Source organism: Protomyctophum parallelum, assembly GCF_964188405.1.
Source record: "Protomyctophum parallelum genome assembly, chromosome: 2".
Taxonomy (NCBI): Eukaryota; Metazoa; Chordata; class Actinopteri; order Myctophiformes; family Myctophidae; genus Protomyctophum; species Protomyctophum parallelum.
The window spans coordinates 45,092,334-45,107,964 of NC_139699.1; the positions used below are offsets into that span (position 1 = coordinate 45,092,334).

At 43.6% G+C, this 15,631-nt stretch overlaps 1 protein-coding gene across 3 annotated transcripts in view; it reads left to right on the forward strand.

Moving 5' to 3' along the window:
• Positions 1–15,631, forward strand: part of lpin1a (lipin 1a) — a 58,964-nt gene that overhangs the window by 752 nt on the left and 42,581 nt on the right. The gene's annotated exons all lie outside the window — the stretch shown is intronic.

Here is a 15,631-nt window from a genome sequence, read left to right on the forward strand (position 1 = left end):
TGTAATGTATGTCTGTATACAGTATGCATGCATGTGTATTAGGGAGAGTGATAGAGAGTGATATATTTATAGAGCTCTATGTGGCGTTCCATAAAGACGAAGTGAGTGTATGGGAGTGAACTAGGAAAGGTGGTTTTGTTGCAGACGGTAAAATGCAATGTAATGCTGTTTTTTTATTAGATCCAACATACTGTTGTTTTAACTAGATACGGGTTAGTGTTAGGCTCAGGGGTAGAGCGGCCGTTTGAGAACCGGAAGGTTCGCATGTTTGAACTCCTATAATTGCTCTCGATGTGCTGGTTGGTTGGGGCCTTGCATGGTTACTGCCGCCATCGGTGTATGAATGTGTGTGTGAATGTAATGCACAATCTATGTAAAGCACCTTGATAAAGGCTGGCACTTTGGCATGAGTGGTCGTCGGATCAACATTATGGAATGAATTCTGTACTAGCCATATATGGAGCGTGTCTTGAGTGTACAGGGTTTGATGAGGTCAGATCGAACATATGGAATGTCGGAACAGGTTGGCTCCATATATAGAGATGTAAGGGTTTGAGGTTTTGAGGTCAGATGTAGAGTTGCTGGCCAATATCTCCATCCCTGATGATGGCACGTCACGTGATGTCACGAGGCATGACCATATATGCAGACGTGGGGTGACGGACTGACTGACGGGAAATGAACGTTTTCATAGTAAATGCGACCTGAAGTCGCAATACCGGCTGAAATGTTCTAGAAGGCAGCAGCTATGCAACCTCTGTTCATTCAAATTTAAATTCCTGATCCCCTGTGTCTGCAGGAGAAAATCCTCACTGTTGGGCAGAAAGCTCTTACATATCTCCATAATTGTAACTTCTTGTGTTTTCTTCGTAGATTAATGCCCTACTTCATTATACTACAGTGTCACACAGAAGTTGCAAACATAGCCGCTCTATATAAGCTCAAAATGAGGCACGAAGTGACGCATTTTTAGATTGTAGATCAGCACTTTTTGCTAGTAGCTATATACAGCTTTTCGTCACACGTGTCACAGTGCAATACTTAGTTTAGACTAGTCATTGGTTAGACCAGTCATTAGTCCTACAACCTATCTCAAACTCTCACCCTAACCCTAACCTCCCACGGGGCAGCACACCTAAACCTAACCTTAACCCTCTCCCAACCCTTAACGCACCCCTCACCAACCTTAATCCGGTCGTCTTAATGCACCCCTCACCAACCTTAATCCGGTTTAGACAGTACTTGGTTTAGACTAGTCATTCGTTAGACCAGTCATTAGTCCTACAACTACAACCTATCTCAAACCCTCACCCTAACCCTAACCTCCCACGGGGCAGCACACCTAAACCTATAACCTTAACCCATGTCTAACCAATGACTAGTCTAAACTAAGTATGCACCCCCTGCACCCCACATTGCAGCTGTTTTAATTCAGCTCGGGGGTTATATACAGTATATATATAATTATATATATTATATATCACATACGTTTGGCTCCATCTACATGTAGATGTAGTCAATGTAGATTGAATAGACGTAGATAGGTATACAGATAGATAGATAGATAGATAGATAGATAGATAGATAGATAGATAGATAGATAGATAGATAGATAGATAGATAGATAGATAGATAGATAGATAGATAGATAGACAGACAGACAGACAGACAGACAGACAGACAGACAGACAGACAGACAGACAGACAGACAGACAGACAGACAGACAGATGATAGATAGATAGATAGATAGATAGATAGATAGATAGACAGATAGACATATAGATAGATAGATAGATAGATAGATAGATAGATAGATAGATAGATAGATAGATAGATAGATAGATAGATAGATAGGTATACAGATAGATAGATAGACAGACAGACAGACAGACAGACAGACAGACAGACAGACAGACAGACAGACAGACAGACAGACAGATAGATAGATAGGGCGCGTTCCTGTGCGTCCCCCTCCTCCCCCCTCCCCCCGGCGACCACCACGCGGAGTTGCACCACTCACTTCACACGGGTGTGACCTTTTTTGACACATGAGGTTTCCATCCGACCACAACGGAATGCGACGTGTGTGTATTGGTGTGGAAAGAGGAGAGCAGAGTGTGACGTGTGTGTATTGGTGTGGAAAGAGGAGAGCAGAGTGTGGCTGCTGGTGAGGACGATGTGTCTCTGGGTCGTGTGTGTATTGGTGTGGAAAGAGGAGAGCAGAGTGTGACTGCTGGTGAGGACGATGTGTCTCTGGGTCGTGTGTGTATTGGTGAGGAAAGAGGAGAGCAGAGTGTGGCTGCTGGTGAGGATGATGTGTCTCTGGGTCGTGTGTGTATTGGTGAGGAAAGAGGAGAGCAGAGTGTGTGTATTGGTGAGGAAAGAGGAGAGCAGAGTGTGTGTATTGGTGAGGAAAGAGGAGAGCAGAGTGTGTGTATTGGTGAGGAAAGAGGAGAGCAGAGTGTGTGTATTGGTGAGGAAAGAGGAGAGCAGAGTGTGTGTATTGGTGAGGAAAGAGGAGAGCAGAGTGTGTGTATTGGTGAGGAAAGAGGAGAGCAGAGTGTGTGTATTGGTGAGGAAAGAGGAGAGCAGAGTGTGTGTATTGGTGAGGAAAGAGGAGAGCAGAGTGTGGCTGCTGGTGAGGATGATGTGTCTCTGGGTCGTGTCGTGTGTTTCTCAGAAGTCGCACGAGGACGTGTGTTTGTGTCCCCGGGAACACTTCACTTATTATGACGACGTAACAAGAAGACTTATGTCATGTGCTCTTTCTGTTTCTAAAAGTGGGGTCTGGGGGGGACCCCCAGGGGTCCAGCTGGAGTCCCCTAGCTGTCACGGTCCGTGACATGTGTTATGTTTTCTTGTGTAACCTGTTCTTGGTTTTAGTTGTTTTTTGAGTGGTGCAACCACTCCCTTACGGAGCTATGTGTGTGTGTGGCTGGGTGCGTCTGAGCACGAAAACAGCATGGTTGTTTTTCACCACCTCTGCGCAACCTAACACACACATGCACATATTAACTGTATCATATGTATCGTGTATCTGTCATTTCTTTGACCCGGGGCGGCTCGCCGGAATCGGGCCGGCACCCTGGGTGTGTTCCTGTGGGTCATGATGCTTTCTTTGCTGTCACCATGCCTTGTCTCACCTCCCGGAATTAGTGTAACCCTAGTCACCTGTGTTCTGTTTGCCTGTCACAGTGTTGATTGTCAGTTGTGTTCACCTGTGTCCTGATATGCCTTTAAATACTCCCCTTTTCTCTCAGTTCCTTTGTCAGACTGTTATTGTAGTCAGCTGTGTTCTGTTCCTGGTTGGTTGGTTGGTTGCATTTGAGCTCCTCTGCCTCGACTTGTCTGTCTGGGGAGACGTCCTAAATCTCCTGCCTCGTATACTGTGACAGTCCCCAGCTAAATAGCATCTTATATGGGGGCACTAAATGTGTTTTCAGATGGAAGTCCCATAGCCAGATACATTCTTCATTTGGGGATCCCAGACATGAAAACGTTTGAGAAGAGAAGCACTGCCCCTTCAGTCGGATAACTCACCAACACTGAGAGCGATAATAAATAGCATTGAGAACTGTCATGGCGAAACCCGTGACCTATATAGACTGTAGGAACGTTGCATGCACACACACACACACACACACACACACACACACACACACACACACACACACTGCGCAGCTGCTTTCCAAGAATTCAACAGCAACAGTGGCTATAAAAGATTAAAGAATAACCAATCTTGTGATGGAACGTATGACTGTCAGTCCACAATAGAGTCTATACCCTAGCAATAGTTTTCATATTTTTCTTATTTTCTCTTTTTGCTGTGTTGGAAATGCATGTTTTGTGTATGTTGTTGCTATTGTTGTTATTGTCAGTTTTGTTTAATGTTCAATGTCATTAATATGCTTTTAGTCGACTAAATCAACTGTAGATTAAAGTCGACTAAAACTAGACCAACACTTAAAACATTCCAGGTGACTAAACTAAAACTAAATGAAAACTATATATTCAAGAGGCTATATGACTAAAACTAAAATCAAAACTCGCTGCCAAAAACAACACTGTTCTGAAACCAGTTCATTTCCAGTGGAAAACACATTTGGCGGGAAAAACAGAACTGAACCGGTTCAACCCGGTTCAGTTCAATGAACCCGGTGGAAAAGCTTAGGGCCACGGTGCGTGTAGAACCTCCCGAGGTAATCTGCCTGAACTAGTCTCGTATAAGCCTCAACCTCTTCATAATGTGAACTGGGGACCCCCCCCCCCCCCCCCCACTCTGACAGTTAAGCACTTGGAATGTAGTAGTTGATGCATTCATTTTTGTTTGACTATAGTCGGATCCACAGATAAATATTGTGATAGATCTACAATCTATACTTTTCACAATATTTGCCTCTTTCTTATTTATTACATTTGGCCAATGTTCGGCCAGATTCTATAGTATAGTTTGTTGATTACTTTTTTAACCCATTCTGGGCGGGAACCCCTTTTGGTGTTTTAACTAAGCATTATGTTATACTTTATAGCTATTGAAAAAAAGCAGATCTACAAGCTCATGCTATGAGCTTGTAGATCTGCTATTTTTGAAAAATCGTGAAAATGCCGGACAAATCTTTGAATATATTATTCTTTCAGAAGACTTTTCGACGTCAGACCTAAATGATGGTTAAAGTATTAGTCCTTATATTGTCACTTTACTGTCGTCTGGGGACCCCACACCCCCATGTGGGGGTTTACACACAGAGTGAGAACCACTGTCGTAAAGTACAGTATATGCATCATTCATGTTTATGAATGTTATTGTAAACAGCACTTCTTACAGTACTCTCCCCTGCACGGCCTCAAACCCACAGTACAGCATTACTGATCCATTAAAAACGTTGTTTTTCTCTAGTTAGCCTATATGTAACTTAACTGTCACACCATGCAAGCGGGGCCTGCACCCAATCACCGTGTACCAGGTGTTCCCAATTCCCATTGAAGGGCTGCATCACGGGAGGCATTCATTCCCTTCTAAGGAAACCCAGGGTGTTGTTTGGATGTGTTGGCTAGACAGTGGAACACACAACGGACTGAGAGCTGCTCGTGCTGGGCGTGACTGTTGACGATCTGCATGCTGTTGAGGAATGAAACTGGAGTCATTTTGACCTTCAGTCTGTGCATGAGATCAGCACAACATATACAGTACACCATATCTATACTGTATCTGTATGAACATTCAATTGCTTTGAAGTTAGGATTGACCTATTTTGGCCTGACATCGAAATGAAAAACCTTATGTTTCTGTATCAGTGGTGCTCAATATTTCATGTCAAGAACCCCAAAAATGTTATGTAATATGCCTCCGACCCCCCCCCCCCCCCCCCCATTTTAATATATGTTGTTCCAGGGACTCCCCCAGAAGCAAAGATTTGAGTTGAAATGTTCACTCTGTAATAAATATATATACAAAGATTTGAGTTGAAATGTTCACTCTGTAATAATATATATTCAAAGATTTGAGGCACATTTTCACGATTTTTCAAAAATAGCAGACCTACAAGTTCATATGAGCTTGTAGATCTGCTATTTTTCAAAAGCTAAAGTACTGTATATAACATAATGCTTTAAAACACCAAAAGGGGTTTCCGCCCAAAATGGGTTAATACGAAATGACATGTTACTTTATACTTTACAGTATAAATAACTTCATTTCTCATACTGTGGTCATTCATTCTTGTTGGTGGTCCAGCACAAATTCAACTGTATATGCGCCATGCAGGACATTTTATGAGCAGAGATTTACTGTTTGCATAATGCACGCTCATGACATGAGACGTACATGAGGATAAGGCATATCATCTTTATGGGGTCTCTAATCTCGAGAAATAACTTGACATATTTATGTAACATTTATGGTGTTATATAACAACATAACAAGTAGCAACACGAGCTGCTTGGCTCTCATGATGGTTTAAGTGCGCTCGTGTCGTGTGTGTGTGTGTGTGTGTGTGTGCGTGCGTGTGCGTGTGCGTGTGTGTGTGTGTGTGTGTGTGTGTGTGTGTGTGTGTGTGTGTGTGTGTGTGTGTGTGTGTGTGTGTGTGTGTGTGTGATCTATATTTATACAGCAGGCTATGTTCCTGCTCTTTGAGGACACTGGGTGAACAGTCAGACACTTTACTGAACAACAGCCAAGTAGGATGGAGGCCTATAAGGTTGTCCTACTGCTGACAACATGAAGAGAGACTATAGTACAACTCGCTTAGCACTTCCAGTGCGGCGGAATTTTTCAAAATAAAATGTGCTAGAGTGCCCAGAAGATGTGGCAGATTTTACTCAAAAAATTACTCCTTCCATTTCCCCCCCAAACCGGAAAGTATAATTTTCCATACTACCTCGCGCATAACATTGCCATTCTGATCAAAACCATGGACAGCGAGTTTTTTTATATATATCATTTTTATCCCATGATTTTGTAACCCATTTTTCACCCCTGTGTCAATTATCTAATGTGATCCTGGGCTCTACACACCCTCCACCAACCTAGTCCCCATATATGGGGGACATGGGGAGAGCAACGGACTTGAACTCAAGCTTCCTTCATGCCTGAGTGTCCAAGTTGCTCCTTTTAGACTTGACAGGGGGGAGTTTCCCCGGTTGGACGTAGTGAGTGTGGAAGGAACACGTTATTCCAACCAGTTTCCTTCCCCTCCATCAGGCGCCCCGACTGGCCAGGGGGAGGCAGTTTAGAGACCAGGATTACTGCATGTTTTTTGTGAGGGTACCTATACCCCAGGGGACACGGGGAGAACATGTGAGGGTACCTACCCTAGGGGACACGGCGAGAACATGTGAGGGTACCTACCCTAGGGGACACGGGGAGAACATGTGAGGGTACCTATACCCCAGGGGACACGGGGAGAACATGTGAGGGTACCTACCCTAGGGGACACGGCGAGAACATGTGAGGGTACCTACCCTAGGGGACACGGGGAGAACATGTGAGGGTACCTATACCCTAGGGGACACGGCGAGAACATGTGAGGGTACCTACCCTAGGGGACACGGGGAGAACATGTGAGGGTATCTACCCTAGGGGACACGGGGAGAACATGTGAGGGTACCTACCATAGGGGACACGGGGAGAACATGTGAGGTGCTGGTCAAAAATATACGTACAATGAAAAGGAAGGGATGTCCGCACATGCTGTTGTGCTTTATGAAAATGCTTTGTTTAAACAACGTTTCGACCCTTGTGGGTCTTCGTCAGGTATGAGTACAAAACATCAATATACAACGGCATATGGGCAGGTCAACATGGAACAAGCTCTGTTGCAATGAGGAAAATCAAGCAAGACACGCCCACCACATCTACAAGGATGAGGCTGCAGTCAGCATATACAGTAGGGCATGTCAGGCTATAAGGACTCTATTAATATTGAAAATAGTGGCCAACTCTTTAGAACCCAAATGGAAAGTATAAAGGTGCAGACAAAATTAATAGTAAGCTGCAAACCAATAAAAACATTGCAAATGATAAACAATACTGCCTACACAAGATGAGACCATGTTTTTATTGGTTTGTGCATGCTATTTCCATTTAGAAGGTAAAGCTCTAAATGGTGTGAGCCAGAATGTTGGCATTATGAATTTATGAAGAGTTATTAAACATGACTTAAAGGTTTATTACATTATTTGGTTTGTTCATGTTTAAAGGTGAATTTGTGTGTACGTAAAGGTTTGTACCAGAGCTGGTTTACTGCTTAAGGCAGAATAAGTGTCAGGGGTATTTTCATGTATTTTGTACATATGACTTGAATGTAGTAGCCGGCTACAAGTTTATGGTGCACTGTTTCAAGCAGACGGGTCAATCTTGCTTCAATGAGTTTATTTAAAGAGGGAAAATCCCGAAGATGGTGATTTGGTGGGAGTGCGACTGCCGTAATGTTATGATTTTGTTTACTATTTACTTATTTGGGTAAAATATATATATTTGTTGTGGTTTACGGAAGTTGGTTACGTCCTTTTCCGGTGCCCTGCCCTTATATGGGTATCTTTGACAAGGCTCACACAACAAGCATCAAGCGATCCGTCTGTGCTACGGGCAGACGGAATGTTTGAAGACAAGTTTAAGGTTCGTTTGGTTGTTTCTGCATCAGTGGTTGAAGTTATTTGTCAATATTTGAGTTATATGTTGTATATCATGATGAGGTTTATTGATCGTTTTGTTTCCTTTCAGTTTGCATGGTTGTTCATGTTCATATGGGTTCCAAAACCACTTCATTCCCTTTGATCCTACATGCAAGCCAGTGAGGTGAATACTTGTTTTACGTGCGTTTTATGTTCATTATTGACACGGTGACGGGGCAGCCCGTGCCCTATACACACACACACACACACACACACACACACACACACACACACTGATTAAGGACATTGCACGCACGCACACACCACACAGACTGTGGGTTGTGGGGCAGACAGGTCCTATCGTATAATGTCAATACTGTTGATGAATGCATTCACAATTTATTCAGGCTTCATAAGGATGTACAAAGGAAATGACACGTTCAGTTTATTGTAACCTGTGGTTAGCTCAGTGTTTGTTTGGCCTCTCCAGTGCTGGCACTTTAAGAAGTACTGTTGAGGAGTAGGGGTGTTCCACAATGTCAATTATTGTGCCCATATGATGATTAATCTAAAATAGAACATCTAGGCAGGGGGTTACTTATTCATGTTCAGCTGATATCTGTGAGCTTGTAGATAAGCTGTGTATGGTTAATTGCTTCTCTGTGGGTGGTAGGATCCTCTCTTATAAAGGGGAGACTGCAGGCAGAGCTATAGTCAGTTAGGCTCGGGCAGGCATCATGCTGACACCCCCGTGAGAGAGCTGCTAGGGCCCATGTCATGGGCATAGCCTAGTGCAGTTTTTATTTTTCCTTTTTCCTACGTTGTTTATTTTTTAGTTCTTTGTTTTGTATTTTTGCCAGTATTATTTTTGCTGTTTGATTTTTTCCGTTGTGAATAACTGCACTGGAGCTGGAGTTTTGGAGCAATAACATCCACCAAAAAGCATCGCTGACTGTTTTTGGAGCCTTGGCCCTCTCTGCAGCACCAGTACTACAGAACTGACTCGTTTTTAAGACATCACTGGGAGTGACAATTAACCCATTCAGGATATCGGGAACCGGTTGCTATGTGGTTCCCAAACCTTTTCATGTCAAGGACCCCCAAATTGACACTAATTAGCCCCGCGGACCCCCATTTTAAATGATATGCCAGGGACCCCCCCCCCCCCCACCCACCCTAAGAGAAGATTTGTACGGCTCTAGCAGTGATTCTCAACCCGTTTAGTTTCAAGGACCCCCAGGTTTGACATGCATCTGTCTACAGATCCCCAATCCCCCCTTACTACTCACCAGGGGTCAATAGGTCATGCTCAGACAGACAGACATACACACAAAGTCACTGTTGGCTCAATAATAGCATAATCACACAATACATTAATTTAACAATACACTAAATAAAATGAGACTCCCATTAAACCACTTAGGCCCCCACAAGTTCACCGGGGCGGGATTACTCAGGGCTCTATACTTTGATCCTCTTCTTCTAGTATTTCCCTCTACACCAAATCTCTTCGCCCAGAATATAAACAGCTCTATTTAAGTAACGCATTGTGTTGCATTCATGTGAACTTAACGGATCATAAAAGAGCCACTGACTATAGCGCTAAATGAGTCCTATACGTATAGGTCTCTGTGGTGGAAACCAAGCTGATAGCTATAAGCTAATGAGACATGTGGAATGTTTCCCAGTCAGTGGGGAGGAGGGGGGCGGGGCTCCAGTACAGTATAGCTGCCTGCTGGGGGGAGGGATCAGCCGCCTGATTGGTTCAGAGAGCCCATCCTCTTTGCCAACTCCCCCCGTCGCCACGGCAACACCTTGAATGCATTCTTGACTTGACCCCTCGGGATCCTGGGAGAGATCAGACCCCTGTCTCAGCAAACCGCCTCCCTCCCTCCCTCCCTCTCTCTCTCTCTCTCTCTCTCTCTCTCTCTCTATCTATCTGAGTCTATATCGAGTTAATGTTTTCCTTAGTTTTGGATCAGTTACTGTGCTCAAGTATTCTGCTACTGTGTATTCCCTGTTTAGAGCTAAATAGCTCTCTCTCCCCCCTCTCTCTTCTCTCTCTCTCTCTCTCTCTCTCTCTCTCTCTCTCTCTCTCAGCCCCCCCCCCTTCCTTCATTGTCTCCCTCACTACCCGTGTCACGAGGAAATACCGCCAAGTGCAACAAGAGGGCTGAGGCGAATATCGACCTGCCCACTTTAAACAAACAACTTGTGTCAAAAATACACACTCGCGTCTCACACACATTAACATGTACGTATACTGTACATGCAGAGACGCAGTCACGCAGAAGCATATACACATACCAACCGTATACTGTAGGCCTATATATATCTACCCACCCACATAAACAAACATGCCCAAGCACATGTCTGTAGTACATGCATCCACGTGTGTCAAATGACATTCCATTGACAAGATGTTGTTATAGATAATAAAATGTTATCTAAGCCACTGTAACCCTTTGTAGTTTGTTCAGTATTTCTTTCTTCAGTATTTATTATTGTCAATACTTTATGACAATACTACCCCACTAGCTCTGGTCCATAGCCCTAATGCCCTTTGCATTAGAGCTATGGACCAGAGCTATAACTACCCCACTATATCTGGGATGAAAAGCTACAAGCTCACAATGCGTTGAGATGCGACGCGTTGTAAGCTTGTAGCTCGGCTAAGATTGTTTATTAGTTTTTAATACATTTTGAACTTGGGACAACATGGGACAATTCTGCACAACGAGTACTTTTACTTTTGATACTTTAAGTATTATTTTGAGGCCAATGCTTTTGAACTTTTACTTTGAATACGGTATACTTCTGCTTGTGTTTACTTTATATTGATAAGTAAAACATGCGAGTTCTTCTCCCATCATTGCTTTGTTGTTGTACATCAAACAGCGATCATCCACATCGCTCATGCACGAGCTTGCCTGCATGTTCGCAGAATGTTCGCCCTATTGTGTTTTTCAATTTCCAAGAAGAGAGATATGAGATCAAAACAATATCTTTCCATTCCAGAACAGGACATTTCCACGAAACACAGAAGAATCAAATGAATGAATCTGATAAACATGCAGTACCATGAATCTGATTGATGACCCTTTTGTCACACTGACTTTCAGTAACCTCAGAAATACCGTTTATTTTTTCATTTAAACTTTGTTTCTTTCTTCATCCAGCCAGGCAGGGGGCCTGGCTATATATCCACCTCTCTCTGTTAAGTCCGTCCTCCTTCTACTGAGTAGGAGTGTCTGAGTTCCTAGAAACTCACCACACACTTTGTTCCTTCCGTGTCTTGAAAGCGTGGGTCTAGTCAGTGCACATGTGTATGTGCTTCTGTGTCCCTGTGAGACTGTGTGTGTGTGTGTGTGTGTGTGTGTGTGTGTGTGTGTGTGTGTGTGTGTGTGTGTGTGTGTGTGTGTAACGTGGACCATGTTACTTAAGACACACTGAAACACACACACATGCACGCACACACACTGGCATGAAAACAAATTTGTTTGTACATGCATGCATGCGTGTGTGTGTGTGTGTGTGTGTGTGTGTGTGTGTGTGTGTGTGTGTGTGTGTGTGTGTGTGTGTGTGTGTGTGTGTGTGTGTGTGTGTGTGTGTGTGTGTGTGTGTGTGTGTGTGTGACTGTGTGTGTGTGTGACGTGGACCATGTTACTTAAGACACACTGAAACACACACACATGCACGCACACACACTGGCATGAAAACAAATTTGTTTGTACATGCATGTGTGTGTGTGTGTGTGTGTGTGTGTGTGTGTGTGTGTGTGTGTGTGTGTGCGTGCGCGTGTGACGTGGACCATGTTACTTAAGACACACTGAAACACACTCTTCCCAATTTAGCTGGTTAATGCGCCTCCTTCCTGGAGAAACAAATTCTATCTGCCTCTCTCCTGATGCAGTTAGCTCATGCTCTATGTACAGTATGTGCATGCCTGTGCTTTCTGCATGTGTATTTGAAAGCAGGATTCAGGAACATTTTGTGAATGTGCATGGTTGCATTTGAGTGCACATGCATGCGTTTTGGCGCGCTACGACTACGAGCTTGTAGGTCTGCTATTTTTGAAAAATCGAAGAACCACTGACATAGAAACACAGCTTTTTCAGAAAACTGTCAGGATGTAGAAGACATTTTTTGAACTGATCTCAGGTCAGCTCGGCCGTGTTTCCTGCTAGTTGTTGCTGGCCACTGCCGGAGGTTATTTGGGGTAGCTCGTATAGCCGGGCCAGGGAACTGATGATGTCACAACAGCGAGTGCACAGAACTGCATGCAGATCTGTTCTTAGAATTCTTTGGCCGGGATTTCTGGAAACAAAGTACAGTAAGCTGCTGACCAAGGACTGGGAACAACAAACAAGAGCACACTTCATCTGATTATAGATAAGATGTATTTACTGCATTCTGTTACTTCTACAAAAAAGAACAGTAGGCCTATACTGATATATATATATATATATATTTTATAGTATATAGTATTCAAAGTACTTATTACCATTTAAAATCTGGACTCAAAAGTGACACGTGCACACGGGTGCACGCATGCACGCACGCAATCAGAATTTGCGTCCTCACCTTCGTCTTCAATGTTTGTGTTTACACAAACATTCACAAATGGCCATTCATTATCAATGGAATATTGGCATTTAATGTTTGTATTAGGACAACACATTAAAAGCTGGACATATAAGGGTCAGCCCTCAAAAATCGAAATATATATGTAATTTTTTTTAATCACCTTTACAGTTTATATCTTTCTCATGAAAAGATATCGTCTGTTTAGGAGCACTTCACACATTTCAACATCAGTTTGACCGATTGTCAACCTTTTGTGGTTCATAGTAGATGGGGTGTCTGTTTGGTCCCAGTGTTGATTTCGTCGACTAAAATAACAAAGACGAAAAATGTCCGTCGACTACCTCTTTTCACTGACGAAAACTAAATGAAAACTAAATGAAAACTAAGCTACGATGATTAAAACTGAGACTAAATATATTGAGAATTTCGTCAACAAATAAAACGTAGACTAAAATGTTAGGAAGGGACTATAGTGGACAAGAGATCCAGTATAAGTCATTTTACACTTGGTTGCATGCTGAAAATAGCCGATCGTGCGACGCCTTGTGAGCTTGTAGACTGCAGGCTATTTTCAGCAAGTGTTAAAAACAGTCATTACGACGGCATCAAGGCCCGCCAAAATACATTTGACTAAATCTACAGTTGATTTAGTCGACTAAAATCTTGCGACTAGACTAAAACATTCCAGGTGAAAAATGTGACTAAATTAAAACTATTCAAGAGACTATGACTAAAACTAAAATCTAAATGTGCTGCCAAAAACAAGACTGTTTGGTCTTTGACCAGCATGCAGGCTCTTTCTGCATATAGCAGCGGCGGTTGTTCATGCTGAGTTTGCTAAACATTGGAAAAAGCACACTAGATTGAGATTCATGATCAGATATTCAGCAAATAAAGTGAAATTGTAAATGGCCACTGCTGTATAAATAGTGGTGGAAAAAGTACTCAATTGTTTTACCTAAGTAAAAGTAGCAATACTGCAATTTTAAAAGAAAAAGAAAAGAAAAAGAAAATAGCCGATCTACAAGCTCACAATGTGTGGCGTTGCTTGTAGATCGTCTATTTTCAATTTGCCGAAATGTATGGGTTGAAGTGGTTAATGTAAGTTTTCTAATGAAAAGATTAAAATCTCCAAAGTATAACTTGTAACTAAAGTTTTCAAATAATTGTAGTGGAGTAAAAAAGTACACATTTTGGCTCTGAGATGTAGTGGAGTAGAAGTAAAAGTACTGGAAATTGGAAATACTCAAGTAAAGTACAAATACCTCAAAATTGTACTTAAGTACAGTACTTCAGTAAAAGTACTTAGTTACTTTCCACCACTGTGTATAAACGTGTGTGTGCTGTGCTGATGCTGACGTATATTTTATTGTAAAAGCTTATTGTCTGTTGGACTATGTGTTCTATTTCTCAGTGTCCCTATCATTAGCCTATCATTATCATGCCTATCATTATCATTAGCTTGTGTGGGAAAATCCAAGCATGATGCGTCTGTTTTACCATCTGATTTATGTGTAGGCTACTGTTGCTTCACTCAGCATTCTGTTTACCCAACCTCAGTCCCACAGGGGGGAAAAAACACATTCATTAGCAGCACCCGCCACCCAATACTTTTTGATTGTCTCCACCTGGCTGAAGTCATGGGGAGAGAGTATGTTTTGCACCCTGTCTGTCTGTCTGTCTGTCTGTCTTCCCGTCCGTCCGTCCGTCCTACAGATTTTAATTAGGCTTCGTACACACATATCAGACGAACATGCTCTGTGCTGTCTGTGTTTCATGGTGTTTCACGTGGTTTGACCAAACAGTTGTGTGTGATGGGGGGAGGGTGGGGGGGGGGGGGGGGGGCAATCAAACACAAGTGTTTGGTCAAACCATGTGACTTCCATTGGAAAAGCATTGGGGCGGCCATGAGACACAGGCAGAGCACAGCACAGATGTTCTTGTGTATGTGTGTACGAAGCCTTACGTCGAGCAAGAGAGAGAAAACGCTATTGTTACTGCTACTGAATTAGTTACATTTTCGCTAGAAACAGACTGTGTATATCATAATGAGTGACTGACTGTCGCAAAGAGACACCTCCCTGACAATAACACAGAGACAGCTTGTTTATTTTTGGACCACAACGCTTATATGAAACTATTTTAAGATGAGCCCCATGTTATTCTCCATAGAGAAATTACATCCGTGAACCGGGGGAATCGAGGGGGACGAGCGAGTGACGTCAGGACTTCGGCACTCTATGACATAATATAGTGTCTATTTTACGTCATGATGATTTTGAGTGGTGCAACCACTCCTATAGACAGCTATGTGTGTCCTATGGGACACTGGCTGTCTGTGTCCTATGGGACACTGGCTGTCTGTGTCCTATGGGACACTGGCTGTCTGTGTCCTATGGGACACTGGCTGTCTGTGTCCCATGGGACCCTGGCTGTCTGTGTCCCATGGGACACTGGCTGTCTGTGTCCTATGGGACACTGGCTGTCTGTGTCCTATGGGACACTGGCTGTCTGTGTCCCATGGGACCCTGGCTGTCTGTGTCCCATGGGACCCTGGCTGTCTGTGTCCTATGGGACACTGGCTGTCTGTGTCCCATGGGACCCTGTGTCCTATGGCACCCTGGCTGTCTGTGTCCTATGGGACACTGGCTGTCTGTGTCCCATGTGGGACACTGGCTGTCTGTGCCCCATGTGGGACACTGGCTGTCTGTGTCCTATGGGACACTGGCTGTCTGTGTCCCATGTGGGACACTGGCTGTCTGTGCCCCATGTGGGACCCTGGCTGTCTGTGCCCCATGTGGGACCCTGGCTGTCTGTGTCCCATGGGACGCGCTGTCTGTGTCCCATGGGACGCGCTGTCTGTGTCCCATGGGACGCGCTGTCTGTGCACGCACACACACTGTTTATATGATGATTTTGGGTGTGACAGTA